General features: G+C 29.1%; 1 protein-coding gene across 6 annotated transcripts in view; it reads left to right on the top strand.

Annotated features, from left to right (window-relative positions):
- LOC112594942 (collagen alpha-1(XVIII) chain-like) overlaps positions 1-13,088 on the top strand; it is a 236,579-nt gene that overhangs the window by 165,257 nt on the left and 58,234 nt on the right. The window lies entirely within an intron of this gene.

Below are 13,088 nucleotides of genomic sequence, written 5' to 3'. Positions count from 1 at the left end.
TTGTGAGTAGAATGGGGGAATGATCTGAGCATGGAGCGTGGAGATTTATAATCGAGGAGTGGAGCGTGCTAGGGATTTTTGCTATAAATATATCTAAAATATCCGGTCTCTTTCTAGGAGACGTTGGCCAATAGGTGGGGTTGGGAGGTGAGATGACTCGTAGGGTATTGTGAGTGATACTTTGTAAGAGTGAGTTTCCTCTCGGATTTGTGGTGCGGCATCCCCATTGAATATGTTTGGCATTTATATCGCCACCAACTATGAAGTTATGACCAAGTGTATGAAAATAAAGATCGAATTGATTTGAATGTATGGCGTGTTTGGGAGGACAGTATATAGCTGCTATTGAGATGGGAATGCTGTTAATTGATATGGATACCGCGCAAGACTGGATGTAGTCTGTTTGAAAATTAGTAAGTTGGTGCGATGCAAGTGATGATCTAACATAAATTGCAGCACCTGCATGTGCAGTTCCATCTGGGTGGTTAGTCTGATATGAGCGGAAACCTGGTAGGTTGAGTGAGTAGTTGTTTGTAAAGTGCGTTTCAGATATTAATGCAATATCAATTCTTTTTTTCTTGTAGAGTGATTAAAAATTCATCTTTGTGATTTTTTAGGCCATTTGCATTCCATGAGAGGATCGTGAGAGAGTTGTTGGTAAATGAGTTATACGTTGTGTTTGACATTTAAAAGATTGGTCATGACTGTTGTGAGGAGAGAGATAAGTGGGTTTATTATGCATTTGAAGTCTTCTAAAAATTTAGTTAGTACATTGTTATCAATGCTAGATGTTTGTTGGGTATCGGGGAAGTTTGGCGGTGGTGTGTTACCTGTATTAGTAGCTGCCACTTCTGCGTATGAGTGATGTTGAGTTCTTGGAATTTGTGTCATTGGATGTGGTGTTGGCTGGTTGATGGACTGCGAATGGTGATTGGCTGGTGGTGGTTGTTGCTGCTGATTGCTATTTCTTGAGTTGTAAGGTTGGCGGCGACGCTGTTGAAGCTCTTTGTATACAATACAACCTTTGTAGCTTGCAGGGTGTTCGCCGTTGCAGAGCGCGCATTTTGCCGGCAATTCAGGTGATTTGGTGCAGTTTGCGGTGGGATGAGTCCCACCACATTTAACACAGCGAGGAGAATTAGAACAGTAGCTCCTTGTGTGGCCGTAGGTCTGACAGTTTAGGCATTGGGGAATTTCGCGGCGCTTGTGAGGTTCTTCTACTTTGATTTTTGTGTTTAGTAGGGAAGTAATATTAAATATTTCCTTACTTATAGTTTCAGGAGCAAGATCAACAAAAAATAATGGTAGTGCCTTTTTGGTTTTTTGGTGTTTTATATTAGTCACTTGCCTTACGGTAAAGCCGATCTCTTCTAGAGCAGAAGTGATTTCAGTGGGTTCGGTTGTATGATGAATATTTTTTATAACTGCTCTGAGTGATTTATCTGACTGAGGTTGAAAGGTATGGTATTCTGCTTTTTCGTCTTTTAAAAAGTGTATAAGTGTTCTGTAGTTATCAGGAGTGTCTGGTTGTATTTTTAGATGCGTGGTAGTTGATTTACAAGTGAAGCTATCCTGCCCAATTAGATCGCCAATTGCATTTCTTAGATTAGAAAAGTTAAGTATTCCTTTTACATATATTGGTGGTGGTTGGTCTTTTTTTGTTTGTTTGTGTGATTACGGGTTCGTTTTGATTATTAGTGTCATCGTTATCAATAGTATCGGGTTCGTTTTCAGATAAAACGGAGTATCGGTTTGGCGAGGAAAAAAAATTTTGATTTTTTCTCTTGGATATTGATCGGGCTATTTGGTGAACAGGGGAGACTACGTTTCGAAGGTTTTTGTTGTTGCTGCCATTCGGAGCTTGATGATGGAAGAGCGTTGTTAATCACTTGATTATTAACTATTTTAATTGGTTGTACCGTTTTAGCTTGTTTACTTTTAGGCAGATTAGATTGCATGGTGCGGTTATCTGGTTTGCAGTCCAAAGGTCACCGCGTTGACGGTGCCTGGAGTGACTGATATAGATAATTTTTTTCTCTTATGCTATTATTAAGTAATTACCTAATTAGTTAATTAAATATGTTACTTTTTTTGATGTAGCGATGATTGAAGGTGCTAAAGTGGTTTGATAGTATGAGTTGAAAGTTTGCTGCGACTTTATATTGAATTTGAAAAAAAATTAGATCGTAAACCGATAAGATTAACGAGTAATGTATAAACATAGCTCGGGAACAATGAACTGCACGTATGCGCTGTACGGTTGCTCGAGCTGAACGCTTACCGTTTTTTAATATATTTTTATTAATTCAAACAATTACTGTATAATAGCATGGTCTTTGATAGTTTGATGTCTGATCAATCCTTTTTGAATAGACTAATTATTAAAAATTCATGTTATCTAGTACAAAATAATTCGAACAAAACATTAAGTACGTTATTTCTAGAAAGTTGTGTCTGCAAAGCTCGACACAGTGTTGTGCATAATTTTATTATTTCTCTTTATTAAATTATATTTTTGCGATAAAAACAATTTCGAATTGAGTGAAAATGTTTAAAATATATATGACTTAAAATCGCAAAACTGTGGTAGTCAGATAAATACGTATTATTACCGATAATTGCGTTTCACAGCGACACTCTCAAGTTCTATGATGTTCAGAAACCAAATATTTCGTTTCTCCTCCCACTTGTTTTTGAACATTTTTCTCATTTGAAAGTTATAAAAAAAAAAAAAAAACTAATCGTCATAATAATAAAAAAAAAGTCACTTATTCAATGTAAAATTATTCACGAGGTGTTCAGTCATTATAGATAAAGCGATTTTATACACTAGCTGATTTTAATCTAAAACCATTAAAATAAGGCCATGATGACATTATAAGGGTACATTGTACGCGCTATAATCTACTTTAAGAGATTGAGTTTCTTAGAATGTTTCTATGATGATAATAATAATAATTAGAATATTATATACACAACGGAGTTTAGTATACTTTCACCTAAGGCAAAATTTCGACGTTAGGTTGCATACTATATGTATGCAATATTTACAACGTAAATTTAAAGTTGATATAAACAATAATTATTAAATAGATTTTAAAGTCACCTTATAATCTATAAATTAGCTTGAATTTTTTACCATTTTAAGACATCGGGACCATTAGTCTTTGATGTATTATATAAAATACACCCTCTAACTAAGAATAAAACTTCTATAAATTAATTTAGAGAAAACAATATAATATACATATATTCAATAGTTAATTTATACATGTTGAGTTAAAGCATGACAATGTAATTTTATATTGTTATAGGTAATTGACGAAGTCGGGATTTGTTATAGATACATCAATACTAATCCAAAAAATCAATAACCATATTTTTCACTAAATGTATTTAATTATTCAAACAATTCATGACATTAATATATCTATTGAAAACTATGGTATAAACAAGGACAATTAATAACTACCTATAAATATTTAAGCATAATGTTTAGTAAATGTATTTTAACAGCAAAATAATTTTGGATACTTTTTTTTATCAAGCATTAATTAAATAATGTGTATAATTAGGTTTATACGATTCGAATTAAACAGTTTTTTGCTGAACATCCATTTTAATACGGTCCTCGTTACGTTTGTGTTTTAAATTTAAGAGTGGTTTTATATTTTGAGGTTTTTTTTTTATCATGATGTTCGGATATTTAAATTTATTATTAAAGACCTTTCAAGGTTTGGTCTTTATATTCGTAGCTGTCATATTAATGAATAACAAATGAAAAAAATATACACATGTGTATTGAGTTTATATAACTATACATTATACTAATTTTTAGGGTCTAATACATTTTTTTTCTGTAAACTTAAAACCAACAGTCATTAATAGTAGAGCTTTCCTTTTTAATATTATTTTAAATTAAATTTACTAAATTGTATAAAATTGAATGTGACTATTTTTATTTCACCAACTTAAAAAATAATAATAATTGTACCATGCTAGTGATACTACTGACACTATTTTTTGGTATAAGAAATATTTTACATAATTAAAAATAAATACATTTCTTAAATATATTTTCAATGCATTATTATGAATAAAACAGAACTAATCATACACTTATTTTCTACTCGTAGAGAAATTTTAAAAAGTACTTCCTGGTGACTATTGCTATTCAATTTCTTACGCAAACATTTAGTCATACAAGGATTACATAGTCATTCACATAACTGCTTTAGACAATGTCAGAAACATTTAATAAAAAAATTTGAAAACGCAGGTCGCTACATTAGCCTATTTTGTATTTGCATTTTTCATAAATGATTCGTTTTAACTATTTTATAAAAAAGTATATAAATGTAAACATTTTTAATTAAAAAAAAAAAATATCATCAGTGCGGTTTTAAATGTTATGTTTAATGATAAAAGATTTCAAATAAATACCATTATAAAACTGTCAAACATAATAAATCCTATATTTTTTTAAAGTATAACAAAAAAAAAAAAAATCGATATAATAAATTGTTGAATCGTTTACTTAGAAATTTAATTTACACTACAAAATAAAAAAATTAATATATTTTGGACTATAATTTCATTATACGAGTTAAACTTTAAATACAAAAATAAGCCAATTTGATGATACTTTTCAATTTAAATTAAAATGTAGTTTTTATATGCATTAAATATTATAATTTCATAAGAATTGTGTTCAGAATAGTTTATTGAACATTAATTACACTATATTTAAATTATTAAAATAAAAATAACTATTTAAATAAACCTTAACGATAATAACAAACAGGGAACAAAAATATTTCTCAAGAACATGAATCGCTTAAAAAACGATTTATCTGCTAACAAAATTAATCGAGTTAAACGGAAGATGCTAAAATATCTGTTTTTGATGACTGAAATATTAAATATAATTTAAAATGTAGAAAGTACGTCTACCATTTTATTATAGGATGTATCAAATAAATAAAGCAGTATATTACAAAGAACTCTGAGTAGTCTGTATTTGATATTTTAACAACAATAATATATCGATTAACCTTCTACAATTATTTTAAAAACATGTATTTATTTCCTTTGTATAAATTGAGTTACGTGTCTACATGTTTCTATGGTTTGATTCATCACAAATATGATAGCAATGCATGTTTTAAATTTATTATGAGATTAAAAAATTTTACTTGAATTTTTCTTTAGTACATTTTAATCAAACTGAAAAATGAAGATATTTTATTGTCTTACTACTTCTTTGTAACATATTATTATTTTATTCAAAATGTATGCTTTACTTTTTACTTCATAATTGTTATTTATATTTGACTACATAGGTAATCGTAAACATACATTTTGACTGATTAATAAATTATTTTTGAGTTGCTTATTTTTAGTCGGTGATTCAAAAAACCCATAATAAGCACATTTAACTATATATTGTTTATACAATCAAAATAATATATCTAAATTAATAATTCAACTTTAAATACCTTAATTAGATTCGTTAAATGTCACACTACCTACTACACTTGTCACCAAATATCTAAAAATGATTAATACGATGGTTGTGTAAAAAACAAAATTCCCTGTTTAGCCAAAATAAAGAAAATTTTTATGAAACTTTCATCTTTTGTGGAATTTTTTCTATACACGTATGGACAACTTTGAGTTTATTTTAATTTGTTTACAACAAACGCTTGGCATTCAGTAGCTTAATAACCATGGACGCATTTTGTCTTCTCACGCCATCGTTAAATTGCGTTCTGTGATTCGTTTTCTCCAAGTAAACGGCAATCTAGCTAAACTCTATCTAAACATTTTTTTCTGTTTATGGTATGGATATAATGAGTGTCCAAATGGTGTAGATATGGTGTTCTGAGTTTGTGAGAGGCTGTTAGAATATTGTTAATGAGCCACGCTCCAGATGTTCTTTAACCGCCACTGAGAAGAAAACTAAGTTGCGCTTTAAAAATTTTTAAACGCGATGGACGTCTCACCTTTAATGATATCAAAATCATAACTGACATCAAAATTAGTCGCCAACATCTTAAAAGACAAGTTGGAAATGAAAAAGTGTGTGCTCATTGAATCTAGGACGATTAAGGCGATTGAGCTTCTTTAGCAGTTCAATTGGACGTTATTTCCATCTTCGTATCCCCAGACTTTGTCTCAAAGTAAGACCATCTGTATAAAACAGTATTTATAAAAAGTTATGATGAACATTTAAAGTAGAACTGTTCTGTGGAAAATGTTCCTGAATCTTAGAAAAATGGTATATGTAAATATATTTATTACTAACATCATTATAGTATTACCATTTAAGCATTTAAGCACTCCGTGAACTGAACTTAGATAAATAATTAATGTTATTGAATATGTACCTATATTATAAAGTTAATATTTAATTTATTAAAACAAATGTTGTAAAATTATGCAAGACGTTTGTTGACAATAGTATTTCATGAATTTTGTATTTAATTATTTATATATTTATGCATAGGCAACCAGCTGACCTAGAATTTCGTATTTAAATTATAATTACTATGCTAAAATGTAGCAGTTACCTATATTAAAACACTTAAAGGTATGACACTGAGATAATGCATAGAGCAAAGTATATTACTAAAATTATTTTTAAATATTATTTCAAAAATAAAAAATATGCAATAAAGTCCTCAAATACTCGAAGAAAATAAGTTTATTCTCAATTTAATAATATTATTATAATTCAGTTCTATATAATATAAACTAATATAAACTGTATTGCACACTTAAAAGTTAATTAAAATTATATCAATTTTAAAGCTACTATTACAATACAATTTTCATACTCCTTTCACAATATATTACAATATAATACTTTTAAAAAGCTGTAGTGGAATATAATAATATATATTTAGCTCTTTCGAGATTAATTAAACTTAAATTTTAAGTCTGTCTTCTATAGGTTGATATTGAAATTTATTATGTGGTTTATTTTTATCATAGGTAATTGAAAATTACTGATTAAAAATAAAACATAATATACCTACTTTAGAATTTAATCAATTTATCTATTATTGACATTGGTAACAATATAATATTATAAACATCATAAGACCTCTTGAACTTAAAATTTATCCGTTTTTATTAGATGAGATTAATTGGTTTTTCACCTAGCTATCTGACTTAAACTGTTCAACCAATATTAATAAGTAAACGCGAACCGTCGGCAGACTTGAATAACTACTTGAATATTGTAAAAGCAATATCGTGATTGAAGGTGCGCAGTTTAAGACCATTGCGGAGCCGAAACTACGGGGGTTGTTGGGTATTCCAAGTATTCCGGTGATTATGGCAATTAAATCATATCGGTCAGGTCGGTTTGATATTGTTACTGTGATAATATAATCTTACTGGCTTATTTGTTCTTGGTCCAACTGTATTTTTGATACCAATTAAACTTATTGTATTGTATTTACAAAATAAATTTTAACTGTGCTTTATCAAAAATAAGATTTCACTTCCGTCAATAGATACGTATAGTTGTGTTATTACTCAATATACATATCACTGTCTATCAGATATCGTTAGGATTGAATTATAGTCATTCATCGTCGTCTTCCGAAATCGTAACAATAACAATATCATTAAAATTATTATTATTATTACGACTATATACATATACTATGAATGGCTGAAACCAATAAAAAATGATACTACTAACACTGTATCCCGATGATCTAAATTGGTCCTTTATTTCTAACTGTTATTTATAATAATAGTTTTTATATTTTATTATTGTACCTAGTCCCGTTAGCCGATTAAGTGCACTGGTATTACAATAATATTTTTAGTACCATCAGTACGATAATAAATAATAATGCAATAATAAAATTATATTATCGTAGCCAACAAAAGAATTTGTCTGAGAACGACTTAGTTATTTTACTACCTTGCTTGCGAATGTCGTTTTCACTTTGTAATATTGTTGAAGCACCAAAGTGGTAAATATATGAATATCTAATAACATTACGCATTTTCCTCAGTACGTTTATAAGTCAAAAGGCGTAAGTTCACAAATTTAGTTGAATGGTCTTGGTAGACTAAGATAAATTTAAAATTACCATCATATTATGCCTGCATATCAATCAGGTTTATTTTACAACGTGAGATCATATACTTAGGTTTAATAGGTTTAACCACCAAGCCCTTTTTAACTGTATTGCCTTTTTTAACATGATGTGCAGAAATTTAAATACTACATAATTGTTTCTCTTATTATATTTTTGTATTTATTATTGAATTTGCGTTCCATTCTACTACGTCCCCGTGTTATGTAGATAAATAAATTTCATGCAGAATATGAAACATTTCTTCATTATAAACATAATATTTAATTGAATTAACTTTATTTATTGGTAAAAGTCGTTTCACATAACAAACTTTAAGAATATTATACTTCTTTATGATTTTAAAATTATTTGAAAATATTGTTTTTTCCTCCTTTAATTTCTTTAAAATGTATCATAAGTTGGTCATATTATTTAATTTTACTTTGTTCTCCATTTTTAAAATACTTTTTAAATTTTTGTTGGGTTTTATGTATTTTTCAATTGAACGTCCCAAAGTCCAACATGAAATTAAGCAGTAAACTACAGTTTAAAGTAGGTGTACCTACTTGTTTCTTACTGGATATATTAATTTTATAAAGTATCCAGATTACCTGATAATTCTCTCAATTCAAATCGCTTAAAATCGTCTCATAGTAATTAATTACTAAAATAAATGTATACGAAGTACCTCTGTGTTATACACAATGACTACTCAGCTATATGGGAAATAAATATTTACAGCAGTTTACCAATTTATCAAAAAGAAATATCATTGATTGACCGAATCATAAGCTTCAAAAGCTATATTTTATTTCTGAATTACTTTTAAGATTTTTATCAAATAAAAATAATGATTTTTTTTTTTTCCACTGAAAATAGAATGATGTTCAACTTTTTTACCAAACCAAATTTTGAGCTATAGATTTCTAATTACACAGGTTTTAAACTTATATTTTTTTAGTGGTGTAGTACAGCAAAATTCAACAACTCTTATCTAAAATAAAAACTTGTACAATATTAAAACAAAAAGTAAAATCTTAAATGAGTTCAAAGATAAAATTTTGTATTTAAAACAATATAAAAACATTTGTTTTTACAAATACACAATAGCTAACCGTGGTAATGAGTGTTAAATATAATTCATAAGATATTTATATGGAAGCGTAAATTACGGTAGAATTACCGGTCACCGGTCTACTGCGGGTCTTTTGCCTTCTACACCCACATGATTAGCGTGGTAACCCATTAGGCATATTAGGCCAGTGGGATCCCACACCTCTTATGAGTATCATAAAAATATTAAAATTGTGAGAATTGTATGTTAAATGGCCGTAGTTTTTCGGTTAGAACGCAAACAATTATTTAATTATTAGTTATTTTTAGTTCAGTGGGACACCTCTATCATTCCACAATACGGTGACTTCAAAACAAACCCATATAGTTCATTAAAAATGTAAAACAGAATAATTACATTTCTCGAAGAATGCTTAATAACATATTAAAAGTTGTATGTACTAATAGGAATGAAAAAGGAAAATATCGTTATTTGTGACAAATATCCTTAAAGATTGTGAAATGCACGCGGAACCTAATAAACACGGTTCTTCAAATTTTAACTAGAACAAAGTAGATACGATTCATTATTATTAAAATAGTGCTCTCGTTTCGTAAATGCATCACAATCAAAATATACTAGATAAATACTACGATGACAATAATGATATGATATTCGTATTAATCTATTACTATATACGTACAATAATAGTTTATACACTTTATAGCATTGAAAAAACATTTTACAGTGTTTTCGTACCAATATAGAAGTGGCGTACATAAGAAGGGATATGATGGTCATCTACCATAGTTTTTTTTATTAAAAAAACATTTCATGAAGCAATGTAGTTTTTAGAAAAAAACTGAAGATATAACTTTATTATAGTTTATATTTATAAAAAAAAAAAAAAAATGAATTTTTTTCATTATAAATACAAATTGCACATACATTACAACACACTATTGCGAAAATATAAGTATTTCATAATAATATAGTATAACTTACTAACTTACTATACTCTATACACGATATGAGTAGCGTCTAAGAAGAGATGGTTGGTAGGGAAATTAAACTACCCCTTCAGCTATTATCCCAGAGTAATTCCAGGAAAATGGATAAAGGACTTTTAGCTTTGTCAATAAATATTCAAAAATTTGTTATTCAACGGCTTTGAATGTTGAGCATAAGTACATGACGTTTTTGTATAATTTATTTGATTTGTTAACAAAAACTTATCAAAGTTTCCAATTTTTTTTTTTTTTTTGCTATTTTTTACATTTAGTCAATAAATAATATTTTGCTGTTGTATGGAAATATTACCTATTTATTTATTTATTACTCAGGTACACTATATTTATATAAATTAATATTATTTATAAATTAATTAATTAATAGTTATGTTTATATTGTATATTATATTTTTGTTTTTGTGACACATTAAAATCATTTGGTCCACTAAGGTGAACATTACAAATTATATTATTTTAACCACATAAATGTAGTATGCCTATATTATTTTTTAATTACGTGTAAAATTTTATTTTATAGGTATGTTCATTATACTAAGCATTATTGTTACCTGTCGGGATAACAATCAGTAGCGTGTTCGGGATTTCCAAGTGTAAAGTGTATCTATTTAGGTATTTATAATTTACAATAGCAACAAAAACAAAACGTAATAAATACATAATTTAATTTTTTTTCTTTTAAATAAAAGCCAATTTTTTAGGCTTATGTATCGTGACTAGGATTCAAATTCTAAATATGTGTACACTGGTTTTTTGAATAAAAATTTCACAATACTTTATAAATGAATAAAAAAAGCAAGAAATAAACTATTTGTTAATACTCATATCGATTTCATTAAAAACGAATCTTCTTCGTATTTTAGACAATAACTACTCAGGTTTGATCTTTTTACATAGGTTTGATTATTATTCTCAATATCTTATCTTTAATAATGAAATATTATATTTTTTTGATTTCTCGCTGTTAAAGTATTGAATTTCGCGATTTTAATTTGTTTATTTTTAACAATTATGTATCTCATAGCATTATTATCTTCATTTAAAATTACGATTCATCGTCTGCTCCAAGAATCACAACGATTTTACAACGCTTTTGATTAACGTTGGTTAAGGCGACTGACCCAGTTTTATATCATAAAATCGTTTATAAAATTACGAAAATTATAATATTATATTCTCGTGGAAATATTTGACCTACAAACGTATTATGTTGATACTAGAATTACGATGTCGGTCTAATTTTTATTTAAACAGGATGTAAACCCCACGTAGGTACTAATATCACGTTTTCGACATAACATTCACATTAAGAAGTTGTTAATTCGAAGAATTAATATAACATGATACACATTAATGTTATTCTGATAAATATGTATCACGATTATTACGTATACGGTATAATATTAACATTCAAAACTGCACTCGACTGCAGCCTTATTCTGAGAATCAAAATGCTCGTATGTATGACATTTCTCGAGAAAACATAATGCAAATAGCAAGGTATTTGAATTGTATACGACGATCAAACAGAATGACAACTTTTCGCGGGTAACAACGCTCTAATTGTCTCGAGTCGAGAACATTATATTATTATAGTACGATATTAAAATCAGGACACCGAAGGAAAGATTAATTCACTGTTATCTATGCACAGCTGTGACATACGCTTAGCAGTGTTTGTACCCCTGCACAGAAGGATACACAGGTACTACATATATTATAATCGCGTCACTATTATTATTATTATTATTATCATTATCATTATTATTATATAAATATTTTGGCATGTGCAGCGTACGTTTAGGACCATAAACAGCTCAAAAACAGTCGTAGATATATCATATAATATACGACGATGTAACGTTGTTTGGACGCCACCTATGTCTACGTATAATACTAGTCACCCCCTATATTGCGGTAAGATAAAATGTGCGTACGTGTTAGCTAAACACTGCGCAAAGGCGTACATAATATTCAACCAATTATTAAATCTTAATTTTAATATGACTATTGTTTAAATTATACCGGAGTGATTTTTCGGGCACGACGACGACGCCGCCGCCAGAATCTTGACGATATATTTTATTTCCGCACAGCAATGAGGATTATACAATCCGTAACGGTGCACTTCGCGTGGGCGTGGAGTTTTACTGTCATCGGTAATATATATGTGCAATAATGACGGATGATGATCGGCCCCGGTACGAATACGTTCGTGTTAGGTATATATTTTATTTTTTCACTCGGAAAACACTGCGGCTTAATCAAAACCTATTCATTGCATTATTTATCTCCCTCTTGTAATCGTGCAAAACGGCACAGGGTACGTATTACGAGAAAAGCAAAATATGATCACCGCTGCTGTCGAAGATTAACAACAAGAGAATAAAAAACCATTATATACACAATATAACACGGTATCGCAATACGCTTATACCTATGCACATCCTATAATACATCCGTTCGAATACGATTTTTCTACGGTCGGGTCTGGCACACGCGCGTGGTGCCCAAGTAGGTAGTCCTTCACCGTCATTCCTTCGCTCCGACCGCGTCTCCGGCCTTTCCGCACTCCCGCGCCGTATCTCTCCCGATATAATATATTTACTAGTCGGCGTAATACGCGCACGGGTATACAGATATTATAAATATATACACATGTATTATTGCGATGCCACGAGAGAGTGTATATTATAATATTATATTATATACCCATCTACGACGTTTATATTGCCACGCATAAATCCAACAGTAACGCAATCAAGCGGGTCTACAGATGTATGTTATAGGAGATAGGTACCTGTGTGTAAAGTTCGGCCCACGATATCCCGAATATAAAAATAACAATAATATACACAGACAGTATGTCGTCTATTTATTTATATTTATTTGTTACTATTTTTC

Source organism: Melanaphis sacchari, unplaced genomic scaffold (genome assembly GCF_002803265.2).
Source record: "Melanaphis sacchari strain LSU unplaced genomic scaffold, SCAv2.0 Contig24_pilon_pilon, whole genome shotgun sequence".
In the NCBI taxonomy this organism is placed as follows: Eukaryota; Metazoa; Arthropoda; class Insecta; order Hemiptera; family Aphididae; genus Melanaphis; species Melanaphis sacchari.
This window is presented reverse-complemented; position numbering and strand designations above follow the sequence as displayed.